The 18,048-nt window shown below is 37.4% G+C and overlaps 1 protein-coding gene and 1 pseudogene across 2 annotated transcripts in view; one reads left to right on the top strand and one right to left on the bottom strand.

The window, feature by feature from the left end:
* The window catches only part of LIN28B (lin-28 RNA binding posttranscriptional regulator B), a 131,537-nt gene that overhangs the window by 74,991 nt on the left and 38,498 nt on the right, over positions 1 to 18,048 (bottom strand). The gene's annotated exons all lie outside the window — the stretch shown is intronic.
* Positions 11,418 to 11,888, top strand: LOC102727520 (cytochrome c oxidase subunit 6B1 pseudogene; annotated as a pseudogene).

Raw genomic sequence — 18,048 nt, 5'->3', positions numbered from 1 at the left:
TTAATTTAGCAATGTGATTTTACAGTGTTACTAGGCTTACAAAGATAATGTCACCACAATGAATCATGGAACACTACATCAAACACTAATGATGTAATGTATGGTGATTAACATAACATAATAAAATTAAAAAAAATAAAATGAATAAATAAATCTTAAAAAGAAAAAAGATAATGTCACCAATAAAATTAAAACAAAGTTTGAACATAAAGCACAAAATAAAATAAATGCACTTGAAATTTTATCTGACAAAAAGGTACTGACATATTTGAAGTATTTTTTTAGTGACAACATAGAATAACTTATAATTTTTTAAAAATATATTTTAAAATATATATGTTCATTTTCAACCAAGAAATACCATTTAACATAGTTGAGGTATCTGGTCATTTAAAACCTCCCAAGTAGACATTTATAATTCAAGGATGCAAGTATTTGTTCAATATTGCCAGTGATTCAACACAGAAACAAATATGTCTTACAAGTTTGTCAAGCTAGTGAATCTTTTTTTGTTTATTTATTTTTTTTAAAAGATTTTATTTATTTATTTGAGAGAGAGAATGAGAGAGAGAGAGTCAGAGGGAGAAGCAGACCCCCTGCTGAGCAAGAAGCCCAATATGGGACTCGATCCTGGGACTCCAGGATCATGACCTGAGCCGAAGGCAGTCACTTGACCAACTGAGCCACCCAGGCGCCCTCTTTTTTTGTTTAAAAGAAACTGCTATTGAGAAAAATAGCTCCCATCTTTTAAGGAATATTAATCTTTTTATTTTTACTATATTTATTGAACACAGTAATTTTCAACAAATTGTGAGGGGTGAGTGGCAGTTTTTAACCCATACAGCCAGAGTGTTGAAGCTGGAAGGGAACTTAGACTTCCTATTCTTGGAAGATACAAATATTATAAAATTCATTTAAATAAAAAGAGCATAAAGAAATTATAGAACATGCATCAGTGGAATGCCTTTGTGGTAGCCATTATAGGTGTTACAAATATTCTGGTTGCCTTCTACTTCAAGGCAAATGGTAGGCTTGCACTTCACTACTGCATTTTAAATTAGGCATGGCCATGTGACTTGCTTTAGCTAATGAAATGTAAGTATAAATGGTGTGGACACTTTTGTGTAGAAGCTTTTGGAGGTAGTTCCCAATCTGCCATATTCCCCTTTCCTGCCTCAACAATTCTAGAAGCAAGTTTCATAACGGAGCCTCCATTTGTCTGAGTCCTGAAATGAGAACGATGAGCAGTACATACCATATTGTGTATGTAGTTTGAGAGAGAGAAAACTTTCACTGTGTATGCTACTGAAAATTTGAGATTGTTTATTGTCAAACATACCCTAGACTGTGGTACAGAAAAAGAATCTAGAAGTGAGTTGTGGCCATACCCAAAACTTAAAATATCTGGCATTATCTTCCAGGTTGGTAAGTGGAAGGAAAACCATGCTGCATGGCAATCCACACTATATGGTGGCTATGCATTCTAGTAAAACTGTCACATAATAAAATATCTCAGTCACTCTTAAAACTGGACAGCCAAGAATCACCAGATACTTCAAATTGAAGAAAAGAGGCAAAACAAGCAAACAGAAAAAAGAGCCTGGAGGAAATAAAACAATGTAGGGAGAAGAAATCTTAGAAACTGCAATTAACATCTTCAGACAGATAAGATTATAATGCATTCATGAAACCATTCTGGATTCTTCTGAAAACAAAAACGAGCTCTTGAAAATTGAATATATGATTAGAAAAAAATCAACAAAAGTGTTAGAAAATTGACTGCATATTCCAAAAAGAGCACAAAGCAAAAATGATAACAGTAAGAGTGAAAGGCTTAAAATAAAATACAGCATCCACCAGTAGGAGTTAAAGAAAGAATTAAATAAGGAGAAGGCTTTAGGGAGAACAGTTCTAAAAAGAGAAAGATGCAAGTTTTCACACTGAAAAGATCAAGTCATTTAAAAAATCAATTTTGCACATCACTGTAAAACCTCAGAACGACTAAGGTTTTGTGGGGAAAAGGGGACCTAAAAGCTTCTAAGGAGAATGAAAAAAAGGGGGGGCTCTTATGAAAAGGAGTAAGAACCAGGATAAAATCTGACTTCTCAAAGCAACGATGAACATTAGGAGGTAACAGAAACATATTTTCAAATCTGATGAAAAAGTATTTCTATATGAATTGCATACCTAGCCAAACTATCACAGAGTCTTAAAAACTTTACCTCCTTAGTACTCCTTTTCTTTAGAAACAGTTTCAGGATGTGCTCCATCAAGACATGGAGAAAAACCAAGAAAGATAAAGACATGAGATCCAAAAATAATAAAGAAGCAAAGGAAATTCCCAAGATGAGAGTAAAGGAAAGCATGGGTACAACAGCTATCCAGCAGACCTGCAAGGAACAACAAAGTTTAGACTGGAGCAAGAATGTAGTAAGCTCTAGGAGAGATGCAACAGGAAAAAAAAGAAAAAAAGAAATTGGCAGATGATCGGAGAAGTTTGAAGCTACTGAGCAGCTTTCCAGTTCTGTTGAAATTCTGGAAACATGCTGATGATACATACATAGAAAATCAAGCAAAAATAAATAAATAAATAGCGATTATCAACTCTAAAAGCTGTTTTATTTTTTATTATTTTTAAATTTTTTTTTATTATTTAAGAGAGAGCACGTGCATTATGCAGGGTGGGGGAGGGCATAGGGACAGGGAGAAGGAAAGGGAGAGAATGCCAAAGCAGACTCCACGCTGAGCACTGAGCCTCGACTTGGAGCTCGATCCCACCACCCAGAGACCATAACACCTGAGCCAAAACCTATAGTCGGATGCCCAACCAAATGAGCTGTAGAGGCACCCCTAAAAGCTGTTTTTTAAAAAAGGAAAAGCTGGGGCACCTGGGTGGCTCAGTCATTAAGCGTCTGCCTTCGGCTCAGGTCATGATCCCAGGTCCTGGGATCGAGCCCCGCATCAAGCCGGCTTCTCCCTCTCCCACTCCCTCTGCTTGTGTTCCCTCTCTCGCTGTGTCTCTTTCTGTCAAATAAATAAATAAAATCTTTAAAAAATAATAAAAGAAAAAAGAAAAAAAGAAAAGCAATCACAGTATACTGTGATTTCTCTGTAAACATATATGTAGCTATAAAAAAGTACTAAATATTAATTTAAACAAAAATTGTGAACTTTTTTTTAAGAATAAGGGAAGAGGCAGTATAAAAGATGTAAATCTTCATTTTCTTTTTCTTTTTTTTTTTTTTTTAAGTTTTTATTTGAATTCCAGTTAGTTAACATACAGTATTATATTAGTTTCAGGTCAACACTATAGTAATTTAACACTTCCATACATCACCCTGTGCCCATCACCAACAAGCCCACTCCTTAAATCCCATCTCCTATTTAACCTATCCTCCCATCCACCTCCCCTCTGTAACCATTGTCCTCTATAGCCAAGAATCTGTTACTTGGTTTGCCTCTCTATCTTCTTTATTTGCTTTGCTTGTTTGCTTTGTTTCTGAAATTCGACATATCAGTGAAATCATATGATATCTTTCTTTGACTGACTTATTTTGCTTAGCACTGTATTCTCTAGCGCCATCCATATTATTGCAAAGCAAGATTTCATTCTCTTTTATGGCTGAGTAATGTTCCACTGTATATATAAACCACATGTTCTTTATCCATTCATCATCAGCTGATGGAGACTTGGTCTGTTTCCATAATTTAGCTATTGTAGATAATGCTGCTATAAACATTGGGGTGCATGTATCTCTTTGAATTAGTATTTTTGTATTCTTTGGATAAATACCTAGTAGTTTATGAAATACAGCAGTAAATACCAAAAGACACAGCTAGACAATTTTACTTTGGCTTCCTGTATAAAAAGTAGAGATGGAGAGGAAAGGGACATTGGTTTGCTTTTCCTTTTTTCCTTCTAAGACTTATAGAAGTATTTGATTTTTTTTTAACTATTTGTTTTTTAACTACTACTTTGATAAAACTAAATTTAAAAAACAAAATGAGAGGTGCACCTGGGTGGCTCAGTCATTAAGCGTCTGCCTTCGGCTCAGGTCATGATCCCAGGGTCCTGGGATCAAGCCCCACGTCGAGCTCCCTGCTCAGCAGGGAGCCTGCTTCTCCCTCTCCCACTCCCCCTGCTTATGTTCCCTTTCTCGCTGTGTCTCTCTGTCAAATAAATAAAATCTTTAAAAATTAAAAAAATAAAAAACAAAATGAGACCGAGAGATCTAAACTCACCATTTCTGTTCCCTCCTGATCCATTTATTCCTCAGTCCTTGGTAAAGTGACTTCTATACCAAACTCTAAAGAAATGCTCCCACTAAGGTCAAACTTTGGCTTCTTTGGTGCAAAGCCAGAGGACTCTTCAGTCTTACCATATTGGTCAGCTTTATAGCACTTGACATTAATCACTCTTTCACTGCTCTTGGCATCTGGGACCCTAAGCCTAATTTTCTTTCTTATGCCTCTACTTACTCCCCCCTCAGTTACATTTATAAGTTGGTCTTCCTTGACTTTTAAATTATTGTTCCCTAATGTTCCATCTTGGCCTTCTCACTCTATCTGCTTTCCTTGGGATATTTTCTTTTCTTTTCTTTTTTAAGATTTTATTTGAGAGAGAGAGAGAGCATTAGCAGGGGCAGGGGGAGAGGAAGAAACAGACACCCACTGAGCAGGGAGCCTAATGCAGGGCTCGATCCCAGGACCCTGGGATCACGACCTGAGCCAAAGGCAGACGTTTAACCAACTGAGCCACCCAGGTGCCCTTCCTTGGGATATTTTCTGTATTGCCTTTTCAACTACTACTTATATAACTTCCATTATGGTATTTCCAGCCCAGACTTCTCTACTGGACTCTAATCTATATATCTAACTGCATATTACATATTTCCATAGCACTCTCCCTCATGTCTAAAAGTGAACTAGCCCATATCCTCTACTACTACTGGTAAACACATACAGTGCTTACATGCCAGAAATTATTCTAAGCATTTCACACACATTAACTCACGTGTAAATGAAGCTAATGAAATAGGTGAAGGGGATTAAACTACCAACTTCCAGTTGTAAAATAAATAAGTCACAGAGATGAAAAGTACAGCATGGGGAAAACAGTCAATAGTATTGTAATAATGTTGTATGGTGACTATACTTAATATGGTGAGCACTGAATAATGTACAGAATTGTCAAATCACTATATTGTACACTTAAAATATAATACTGCATGTCAACTATACTTCAATAGCAAATTTTTTTAATGAAGCTAATGAAGGAAATTAAGGCACAAGAGACACACCCATGGCCACAAAGCTAGTGAAGGATTTTAAACCAGGCAGTATGGCTTCAAAGTGTAGCCTCCTAAATACACTATATTGCCTCACTAGTCAATTCTACTTAATGTATTCCTTACCAAGTGAAAAGTCACCATCATCCATTCTGTTACTTGAGACAGAAATCTCCATCTCCCTCAACCCCACATAAACCACCAATTAATTAATACTGATTTTACTTCCTTAACATGTATAGAATCTGCTCCCTTCCTTCCATTATCCTAATAAAATTCATTATTTCTCACTTAAACTGGAAAAAAATAGCTTCCTATGGTCTCTTTGCTTTTAACCCATTCTCTACATTGCTGCTAGAGTGAACGTCCTGAAGCAAAGATTTGCTCCTTCTCTCCTGTATGTTCACATTACTCTGCTCATAAATACAGGCTTTAAAGTTTTCAATGTGATCCCACAGCACTCAGCATGAAGTTTAAACTCTGAGTCCTTTATTTCCTAGCCTTTGCCTGTATTTCCAGGCTTAATTTGTACCATACTCCTCTACTCCTTCTGAATGTTTTAGCTGTAGACCTCACATACCAGGGTCTTATCCTCCCTGGAAGACACCCTTCCACTACACCCTTCTCTTCCTTCTCTACCATGGCCAGGTCTCAGTTAAATAACCTTCTTTTCTGTTTTTATAATATGTGGTCCACATCTACAACCAACTTTCCCACCCATTACTGTAATAATGTGTCTATCCCTCAGAATTGGCTGCAAGCTCTAGAAGATCACGATAACACGTTTCATCCATCCAATAGGAAACTGAGGCAGATAGGTTATGTAACTCATTTAATGCCACAGAGCTAGTATTCAGAGGAAATGATATCTAAATTCAGATATGCATGACTCCAAAGCTAATCACGGTCTTTATACAGAAGGAATGAACATGATGAAAGCAGCATTTTATGATAAGCTGCTACAACATAAGACCAACAGAATCCTCATATTCCTTGGTAGCGGTTCAGTGATTTGTACAGCTAAATGCTGTCTTAAAATAATTGTGTATAAGGCAGGCTTCTCTTAGCAGCATCATCACACCTTCTCTTTCTTTTTATATTATCTCTTCCATTCAAAACCATAGGTCTTGGGCGCCTGGGTGGCTCAGTTGGTTGGGCGACTGCCTTCGGCTCAGGTCATGATCCTGGAGTCCCTGGATCGAGTCCCGCATTGGGCTTCCTGCTCGGCAGAGAGTCTGCTTCTCCCTCTGACCCTCCCCTCTCTCATGTGCTCTCTCTCATTCTCTCTGTCTCAAATAAATAAATAAAATCTTTAAAAAAACAAAAACAAAACCATAGGTCTTTTATAAAAGTTGTATCAGAAAACAAATAGCAAGTAACTGTTACAACAAAGAGACTTTTAAAAATATTTTATTTAAACCCACAATTTAGAGATGAAGAAATTAAATCCAAAATTAACTTTGGGAAATTAAATGCCCAAAGTCTAAGGCAACAAAAGTAAAAATAAACAGGGGCACCTGGGTGGCTCAGTTGTTAAGCGTCTGCCTTCAGCTCAGGTCATGATCCCAGAGTCCTGAGATCAAGCCCCGCATCAGGCTCCTTGCTCAGTGGGAAGCCTGCTTCTCCCTCTCCCATTCCCCCTGCTTGTGTTCCCTCTCTCACTGTCTCTCTCTGTCAAATAAATAAAATCTTTTTTAAAAAAAGTAAAAATAAACAAATGAGACTATATCAAACTAAAAAGCTTCTGCATATCAACACACACACACACACAAAGCAAAAACAAAAAAATCAACAAAATGAAATGGCAACCTACTGAGGGGGAGAAAATATTTGTAAATCATTTATCTGATAAGGGGCTAATATCCAACATATACAAGGAATTCATACAACTCCGCTGCAAAAAACAATCCGACTGAAAATAGACAGAGGATCCGAATAGACATTTTTCCAAGAAGACATACAGATGGCCAACAGATACATGGAAAGATGTTTAACATCACTCATCATCAGGGAAGTGCAAATTAATACAACAATGAAATATCACCTCATACCTGTTAGAATTGCTATATCAAAAAGATAAGAGATAACAAGTGTTGACAAGGATATGGAAAAAAGGGAACTTTTTTTTTAAAGATTTTTATTTATTTATTTGACAGAGAGACACAGTGAGAAAGGAAACACAAGCAGGGGGAGTGGGAGAGGGAGAAGCAGGCCTCCCTCCGAGCAGGGAGCCCGACGAGGGGCCCGATCCCAGGACCCTGGGATCACGACCTGAGCTGAAGGCAGACGCTTAATGACTGAGCCACCCAGGCGCCCCAAAAGGGAACTTTTGGGCATTGTTGGAGAGAATGTAAATAGGTGCAACCACTATGGAAAATAGTATGGAGGTTCCTCAAAAATGTTTTTTTTATTTTTTTTTTAAAGATTTTATTTATTTATTTGACAGATAGAGAGCACAAGTAGGCAGAGCTGCAGGCAGAGGGAGAAGAAGCAGCCTCCCCACTGAGCAGGGAGTCCGATGCGGGGCTCGACCCCAGGACCCCGGTATCATGACCTGAGCTGAACGCAGCCGCTTAACCGACTGAGCCACCCAGGCACCCCTCAAAAATGTTTAAATACACCTACCATATGATCCAGAAATTCTACTTCTGGGTATTTATCAGAAAAAAATGAAAACACTAATTCAAAAAGATATATGCAACCTCATGTTTACTGCAACATTATTTACAATAGCAAAGATAAGGAAACAACCTAAGTGTCCACCAACAAATGAATGTATAAAGAAAACGGGACACATACTATATGTTTATATTTATATATACATGGAATATTTTTGAGCCACAAAAAAAGAAGAAAATCTTGCCATTTGCAAAAACATGGGTGGACTCTGAGGGCATTATGTTAAGTAAAATAAGTCAGATAATAAAAGATAAATGTGGTGATCTCACATGTGGGATCTTAAAAAGCAAACAAACAAACAAAACCCCAAGCTCACAGATACAGAGAAGAGACTAGTAGCTGCCAGAGGCGGGGTGGGGATGAAAGAGTGAAGGAGGTCAGAAAGTATTTCCAGGGGCATCTGGGTGGCTTAGTTGTTAAGTGCCCAACTCTTGGTTTTGGCTCAAGGTTGTGATCTCAGGGCTGTGAGACTGATCCCCACATTGGGTTCCACACACAGCGGGGAGTCTGCTTGGGATTCTCTCTCCCTCCCTCTCCCTCTGCCCCTCCCCAACCCCCATGTTCTCTCTCTAAAATAAATAAATAAGGAAATCTTAAAAGAAAAGTATTTCCAATTATAAATTTCCAGTTATAAGATATATTTCCAGTTATAAAATAAGTAAGTCATGGAGGGAAAATGCCCAACGTCTTATAACTAGTTAGTGGCAAAGCTGGGACAAGATCACATTTCCTGTATTGAAAATAAGTGTTCTTTTTCACTACCTATATAATGCTATTTCCCAGAAGCCCAACTTTAAAATATTTTACAGATTAACACAGTAAATCTCTATAACTGATTAACTTGAATGAAGCTTTCCTCATAGTAAAGTTAGCTAATTTGCAAATCTGTCATCATAATATACTGTCAAAGCTGTAAGAACCTCTGATCAACTTGAAAAAAATATGGTTATTTCTCTTCAATAAACTTATACTTTAGAAGACATGGGTGAGGCAACATCAATGACCTCCTCAAAAGACACATATACATATGTATATATATCTCCTCTACAGGAGTACAGACCAATAGAATTTTATGCAATGGATAGAAACGTTCTACATTTGCACTGTCCACGGTGGTAGCTAATAAGTAACTAATGAGCACTTAAGACACTGTTAGTGCAACTGAGGGCCAAATATTTTGTTTAATTTTTATTAAGTTAAATTTCAATAGCCACACAGGCTAGTGACTACCATCTTGGATACACAGTCTTAGAGTAAAGTCATAAAGATCTGAGAGGTACTTTGCAAAGGTTTGGAAATAGATTACATCCCTATACTGTTCAGTCCTATTAATGTAAAATAATTAACATAGAGTAATGACTATGAGATATTACATTATTTTGAAATGTTTTTATTAACTCTATGACTACCTTCATCTTCCAATCTATGTATCAGAGAGCAGGATATTATATGCCATGGGAGAAAACCTTTATGGCGGGTGCAAGGTTGGGCGAAGAATGAACAAACCCTCCTCCTCTAAAAAAAATTAGAGAATCTCTTCAAGTGCCCAGCCTGCTCCAATGATCACAGAAGGGTCACAAAGCCCCAGGGGATCTTTCCAGGCATGAAACAAGTTCCACAACTCAGCTCTAATTCTTTCACTGGATGAATCACTGGATACACATAAGCCAAGGTCCCAGCTACACCAAATAACAATTTTTACATTACCACAAATTATACAATCAAAGAGAAAAGAAACACATGTAGTTTTAGGCAAGGGCTTCATTAATTTATGACTACATATGAATTTATGTGCCACATATGGATTTTCTAATACTTAAATACTTATCTAAAAATTATCTTTCAGCTAGGGATATGGATTTTTTAACATCAAGAAAAATGTGGAGAAGGGCTCATTTTACTCATAGGGATATCATAATATTTCCCTGATTAGGTCATCACCTTTTAGTAATACTGTTTTAATTTCTATATTTTCATTAGCATACTTCCCTATACTCATTTTCTCCTATATTCTCCATCCATTTGTTCAGCATACTTTATTACCCTTGTTAGTAATTCTTCTTTTCTCTTACATGACCCTTTTCCCTTAGAATCTTTCTAACCCTCATCAAACCTAAACAGTATTTTGTAAATGAACTATCTGCTGTTGAAAAAAGCACATTACATAGGGATTATTGGTCTCTAAATGCACTCAGTTCCCTCCTAGCTTTTTCACCTAGTTTTGTGAAGGCCCAAAGGGTCACAGATAAGAGAATATGTGGATGGCTCAACACAATCAGTTACTACCATAAATAAGTCAAGCATAAATCTTGCTGACAGTGGGAAGTCTGGACCAGGAAATAATACCAAAAGAAATGCCATCTTCAAGTATAAAAACCCATGATTTGTGTATGTTCCAAGGGCAAATGATTTGCACGTGTTCCAGAGGCCCAGCATGTAGACACTGTACATATCTGTATGTGTGTGCTGCTCAGCTTGCTTAAAAACAAACAGTAACTCAGGGCCAGCACTATCATAAACAGGTTTCTGAAAGATTGCGTTTTTTTTTTAAAGGTGTTTATTTTTCTTTTTTTAGAGAGAGAGGGAGAGGGGGGAGGGCCAAAGGGAGGGGGAGAGAGAGAATACTAAGCAGGCTCCATGCCCAGTGCTGAGCCCGACATGGGACTCGATCTCACAACCCTGAGATCATGACCTGAACCTGATAAATCAAGAGTTGACACTTAACCTGGGCGCCTGGGTGGCTCAGTTGTTAAGCATCTGCCTTCGGCTCAGGTCATGGTCCCAGGGTCCTAGGATCGAGCGCTGCATTGGGCTCCCTGCTTAGCGGGAAGCCTGCTTCTCCCTCTCCCACTCCCCCTGCTTATGTTCCCTCTCTCGCTGTGTCTCTCTCTGTCAAATAAATAAATAAAATCTTAAAAAAAAAAAAAGTTGACACTTAACCAACTGAGCCACCCAGGTGCCCCTAAAATGTTTTAATAAGGATGAGCATCTGATCAACTCAGAAGATCCTCTTCTTTCCTATCTGCTTATGATGGTGGCAATGAGTGAAGTTATAGCAAGTCAAAGGCTTCTAACAGGATGAGATTACAAAGAAAATACAAAATATATACAAACATGTCAATATATCTATATATGTTTTCACATCTAGCACTTATAAACTATTTTTGAAATTTATGGGAATTGGTAATATAAGCTGGAGTTTAATAAGATGGAATTCTTTGTAAACAAGAGGTAATGTATCAAGGTAGACCTAATCAGCAGCATGACTTTGGTCAATTTACGTTTTGTGTATATTAATAATACCTAACTGGGGTTGTTATAATGATTAGATGGGTTAATGTATGTCAACTGCTTAAAACAGTAGCTGCCATGTAGTAAATCTTATACTTGACCACACCAATATTAAAAGGGGACTTTGCATGGAAATGTGATAGCACTTTAAAAGTATTTATAAGTAATTGCTATTGCTTTTTTCCACCTCATCATACATAGCACCTGTTCATTTTATGAAATATAGATAAGAAAAACAGAGGGTAGACACTGAGCTGTGAGCTGTTCCAGGGTGTCTTTTGGAGTCAGCACCATGGAAAAAGACACCAAGACCAAAATCAAGAACTACTGGACTGCCCCTTCTGAGAGCCACTTCCCCAACCAGAACCAGACCAAGAAATGCTGGCAGGACCACCTGGACCTCCAGCGCTGTGAAAAGATGATGACTGATAAAGGCGGTGTTGTCTCCACGTGTCAATGGTACCAGTGTGTGTACAAGTCCCTCTGCCCCATATCCTGGGTGTCAACCTAGGATGATCACCAAGCAGAAGGCACATTTCCTGGCAAGATCTGAAACGGGTCTACTCCACCTCTCCTCTGTCCTCCATCCTTCTCCCAGTGTTGTGAAGGCGGGAGAAGGTACATGGCAATCCCCACCCTGGGATCCTGAATCACGGTTTAACTAATAATAAATACTTGCTGGAAATGTGTTTTAAAAACAAAACAAAACAGAGGGTAAAAATCACCTGAAATTCCATCATATCACTATTGCCTTTTTTTTTTACGATTTTGTTACCTAATTTATTACAATAAATTTCCATTTTCTCATATGCATAGACAGATGGAGTTACAATATTTTTAAATGTTGAGACCCAACTATACCCAATTTTTCTTTTTTTAAGATTTTATTTATTTATTTATTTCACAGAGAGAGACACAGTGAGAGAGGGAACACAAGCAGGGGGAATGGGAGAGGGAGAAGCAGGCTTCCCGCTGAGCAGGGAGCCCGATGCGGGGCTCGATCCCAGGACTCCGGGATCATGATCTGAACCGAAGGCAGACGCTTAACAACTGAGCCACCCAGGCACCCTTATACCCAGTGTTTTATACTCTACTACTTTTCATTTGGCAAGGTAACTAAATATCTTTCCTTTGCACTGAACACTTCGAATGCCAAATGTTCCCCCCTCCCACCCTTTTCCCAGGCATATTCTCATTTTTTGAAACTTGTATATTAAAAAACAGGGACAGGGGCGCCTGGGTGGCTAAGTTGGTTAAGCGACTGCCTTAGGCTCAGGTCATGATCCTGGAGTCCCTGGATCGAGTCCCGCATCGGGCTCCCTACTCAGCGAGGAGCCTGCTTCTCCCTCTAACCCTCCCCCCTCTCATGTACTCTCTCTCTCTCATTCTCGCTCTCTCAAATAAATAAATAAATCTTTAAAAAAAAAAAAAAAAAAAACAGGGACAAAACTGCTCTGATTGAGCAGAATGGAGTTTGGCCTCCCCCCTCCCAGTGGTCCTCAAAGTACCCTGAAGGAAATCAAAGACACTTCTGAATACAGTTTAACAATCTAACTTTAAAAACACCATTTAAAAAAAACTGGCTACATTACATGGGGGTTTATAATTTAACCAATCATCTAATAATAAACATTTGTTTCCAATTCTTTGTTTTTATAAAAAGTGCTTTGACAAAAATCTCTGTGTACATCCATTCCTATTCACAGGCTTTTGATGTGCATTGCCAAATTATACTGTAGAAACTTGCATCAGTATATATCTCTGCCAGAGGTATAGGAGACTATTTCTCTCCAATTTCCACAACATCAAGTATTATCATTAAAATAGTATTAATAATAACTTGCCAAACTCTCATCTGTTAAGTGTTGCTTTAAACTTATATTTCTTTAGTTTCTGTATTTATACTTTTCTGAATTTCTACGTCCCTGTCCTTTGCCTGTTTTTGACAAAGATGCTTGTTTTTTCTTACTAATACACAAGACTTCTTTATACTTCAAGGACATTAACCCTTTGTCTATGTGTTGTAAATAATTTTCTTACTTCATACTCTGCCTTTCAATTTCCCAACAAGTTTCTCCAAGTGACTGAAGTCTGGTTAATGATACAGTTAATATGAAAAAGATCCACACATATTTAATTTATACATAATGTACTCACTTTGCTTAAATGTCTGAGACGCCGATGTGTAAATAAATTGTACTTTATAAAATAAAATATATTTGGAATAAGAGATTTCACTCATTATATAAACAGCCATCATTATTTTTATAAGTAATAGGTAATCTATATATAAATTTGACTTTAAGTGTCAACATCAGTGAATGATTAATGATACTGGATTCTAAGAGGAAACGAACGAGCGAGAATAAATTAATTTTTCATACATGCAGCTGTAACATGACACAGCTGTGAAGTTTGAAGAGAAAAACCAGTTAAATATAAATGGTGAAGGTCAAAAAAATTTTTAAATCACGAATAATAGCCTTATTATTATCTAGATTTTAACAATTAATTAAACTATTATGCTAACAGTAAAATTAGATGAAGTAAATCATCTAATCCTAAATTATCTGGGTATATGTTCATTGTTAAGTATGCTCCCTGTTAAAATTTAACATTGAAAAATCTAAATAAAATGATAAAATGTTAATGAATTTTACATTCCTCTTTTAGCTTCACTTTATGCTTTAAGAATGAAATGTAGTCTCAGGACTTCAATTATATGATAGGTTTGAAGTCCACTGCAATGAACTTCAACCATTTCTAGGTTTTTCCCTTATAGAGTTTTATAATGTGACACACTTAAAATTACAGGCCATGAATTAGATATGTTAATTTTAATATTCTGTTATATTGTGGTTTGATCTGTATTACACATCATATCTAAAATTATTTTATATATGGTTAAAACAAATTAAGTATAGTATACCTTTTAACTTTTACAGTATAAAAAAGTTTAAAATAATCTTTCAACCAGTCAGGCTTCTCCAATAATGGAACCTTTTTCTCCTTAGTTTGTCATGATGTATAAATAAGACATTTTTTTTTTCAAAGTCATCTAAAGAAGACAACCTTATCAAATAGGCACAAGGGGAATAAATTAAGGATGAAAGGCTAGTGTTCCTTCCAATGAGCACCACTAATACCAATGGGGATGCCAGGCCTTTTAACCCAGAAGTACCAGCCTTCACTTATGTTCTCAGACTAATTTTTATACGATGTGAACCCAGCCACACGCAGATTATAAATTCTAATTTCGATATGAGTATGAATATCTTACCATTACTAAATTCTACCCTCATCATTATTTTCTAATATTTTTAACATTTTTCTTTTTTAAGATTTTATTTTTAAGTAATCTCTACACCCAATGTGGGGAGCTTGAACTTACAACCCTGACAACAAGAGGTGCATGCTCTACCAACTGAGCCAGCCAGGTGTCCCTCATAATTATTTTCTACCATTGTCACCAAATGTCAAAACTTCAACCTAAAAATACTTGATCATTTTAACAATCGGGTATATTTTGCAGCTTTCAAGATATCTTGAAGAAATAGTGCTGGTGGGTGTTACAAACTCTTGTTGATACTCTATTATAATACATCATCCAACTGAGAAACTATGTATATAGATAATAGTTCAACTTTGTCAGTTTCAAGGATTCAAAATTTTTTATTCTTCTCTTCCCTTACTCCATCTCACCAGTAATAGATGCTTGTTAATTCTTCCTCCCAAATGTCTGTTATATCCTTCATATTACTGCTTTTCCCTTTCTGAGAAAACAGCCTCAGAGACAACTATTGAAATGATCCTCTTCAAACAAGATAAAAACACAGAATAAAGTGTATGATGGTACATTAAGTAAATATTTTTTAAAGTTCAGAATACAAAATAGTAATTGTAACAATGTAAAAAAGTATATGGACAAATACTTTTAAGGAAAATATTCTGAAGTATATAGACAAGGTAAAATGTTCATTAAAATCATTTTTAGATATTTAATAATTTTAAAAGGCAATTGTATTGTCCACAAACACTAATTTCATCATACCATAATCCAGTTCAGAAATCTACCTAAACTATATTCAAAATTGATCATTTAAAAACCATTCACCTGGGGTGCCTGGGTGGCTCAGTCAGTTGGGCATCCAACTCTTCATTTAGGCTCAGGTCATGATCTCGTGGGCCGTGGGATCGAGCCCCACATCAGGCTCCATGCTCTGCAGGGAGTCCGCTTGAAGATTCTCTCTCCCTCTCCCCCTCCCCTCCCTCTCCCTCTAAAATCAACAAATCTTAAAAAAAAAACAACATTCACCAGTTGGTCTCTCCTCTCCTTACCTTTCCATCCTTCCAAAATTCTCTTATCATCCTTACTGTATCCCAACTACAAACTTATTAGAGCATAGAGCACTTCTAACAACACCTAACATTTGTCTTTGCCACCAAGCCTTTGATGAATTTTCTTACCACTGTTAGAGACTAAGAAAGACAAAAGGAGCTCCGGACAGCCAGGGCTTGGTCCGTCACTATCACTCCGGTCTTGTGTCGCTGGGAGTTGGCTCGGCACTTAGAGCCATGCCAAGGTGTTCATAACATTTTATTTGAACATAAACAATTTCGGAGAACACCCCAAATCAGACAAGGCCACTCTGACTTTATCTGAACAGAGACAAAAACAACACTGTCCAAACCAAGAAATGGTCAAACACTCCCCTTTTATGCTAATATGTCTGCTTCCTCACCAATTCTAGTTTTAGCACCACTATGTTCTTCCTGCCTTCTAGGTAAGAATTACTAGGACCCCTGGGGCGCCTGGGTGGCTCAGTCAGTTAAGTGGCTGCCTTCCGCTCAGATCATGATCCCAGCGTCCCAGGATCGAGTCCCGCATTGGACTCCCTGTTTAGTGGGGAGTCTGCTTCTCCCTCTGCTCCTCACCGTGTTCTTGTGCTCTCAAATAAATAAAATCTTAAAAAAAAAAAAAAGAATTATTAGGATCCCCAATAACGAAATTACTTCTGCTTTTTGACAGCATCAAACCCTTGCTTTGACCTTCCCCCAAATCATAAACCCAAATCCTAGAAGTCCTTTCTAACACCTTCTCACTGAGATGCTTCAAGGTTCCACATGATGTGCCATGTTCCTCAGTGCTACAAGTTAATAAATCCAATTTTGTTTGATTCAGGTGTGTTCCTGATGGCATTTTGTTATATATGTTCATTATCAATAATACTATTAGCTTTTTTTAAAAAGATGTATTTATTTATTTTTAGAGAGAGAGAGAGCAGAGGAGAGAGGGAGAGGGAGAGAGCGTCTTAAACACAGTCCATGCTGAGTATGGAGGCTGACTCAGGGCTCAATCTCACCGTCCTGAGATCACAACCTGAGCCAAAACCAAGAGTCAAACGCTAAACTAACTGCACCACCCAGGCGCCCCAATACTATTAGTTTTTATAATGGTTTTCATTTGTATTTATTTTAATCTTATTCAAAAAACATATCTAAAAAGCCTCTTTTTAGCGCCCTGGGTGGCTCAGTTGGTTAAGCAACTGCCTTCGGCTCAGGTCATGATCCCAGGGTCCTGGGATGTAGCCCCACATCATGCTCCCTGCTCAGCAGGGAGTCTGCTTCTCCCTCTCCCTCTGCCGCTCCCCCTGCCTGTGCTCTCATGCTCTCTCCCTGTCAAATAAATAAAAATCTTTAAAAGAATAAAAATAAAAAGAAATAGTAAATAAAAAGCCTCTTTTTATTATTTAACACCAAGCTGTTTTTAGTTTCAGTATATACTCTTACAGTTCATACCATGTTTCATCCATTTAACTTACATGTTAAGTAATTTTTTCCATCACAAGCGCATATACATTTGCTCCTTAATTCCATAAAAAGGTAAGTTCTGGGGTGCCTGGGTGGCTCAGTCAGTTAAGCGTCTGACTTTGGCTCAGGTCATGATCTCAGGGTCCTGGGACCGAGCCCCACAATGGATTCCATGCTCAGCAGGGAGTCTGCTTCTCTCTGTCTGCCCCTCCCCCTACTCCCTCTCTCAAATATTTTTTTAAAAAAGGTAAGTTCCTTAAGAGTACGGTAATTGTGATGTGCACTGAATAATGTATAAAATTATTGAAACATTTTATTGTACAACTGAAACTAATATAACACTGTTAATTATACTTCAATAATAAAAAAAATGATAAGATTCATGTGGATCCAAATATTTATATCTTTATATCACTACAAAGAAGGTTGTAGATTGTCATTAATTCCTTTTATTTACTGGTACTTTCCAAATTCTGTTCCTGGCTTCTTTTTTCAACTTTACATTTCCTTCTTTTATGATGCTTTCCAAACTTACTTTCACTACCACCCAAATATGATGACTTCTATCTAAATCTATAACCATAATCCATACCTCTCTTCTAAGACCCACACGGATATCCAACTGGATGGTCATAGGGCCCTCACGTTTCCCATTTCTAAAACAAAACTCAGTACCTGGTCCACCAAAACTGGATACCCCTTCTCCTTCTCTAACTTCCATCCTTGTGTCTCTCCCAACCACTCAAGCACCCAAGTCAGAAATCAAGTAGTGATTCATATTCTTCCTCTTCTCTCACCCCCCACAACCAACAGTTTACCAAGTCTGAATATTTCTGATATTTTTCTTAACATCTCTCATCTTCCAGTTTATAGCTAGAGTTACTACCTTAGTTAAGGCCCTCTCTACCTCTCCCGAACTGCAGTTCGCTTACCTCTCTCAAATCCATCTTCACCATCACACTGCAGCAGAAACCATCTA

The sequence above is a fragment of the Leptonychotes weddellii genome, chromosome 8 (assembly GCF_054177405.1).
Source record: "Leptonychotes weddellii isolate Sample4059 chromosome 8, ASM5417740v2, whole genome shotgun sequence".
Lineage (NCBI taxonomy): Eukaryota > Metazoa > Chordata > Mammalia > Carnivora > Phocidae > Leptonychotes > Leptonychotes weddellii.
This window is presented reverse-complemented; position numbering and strand designations above follow the sequence as displayed.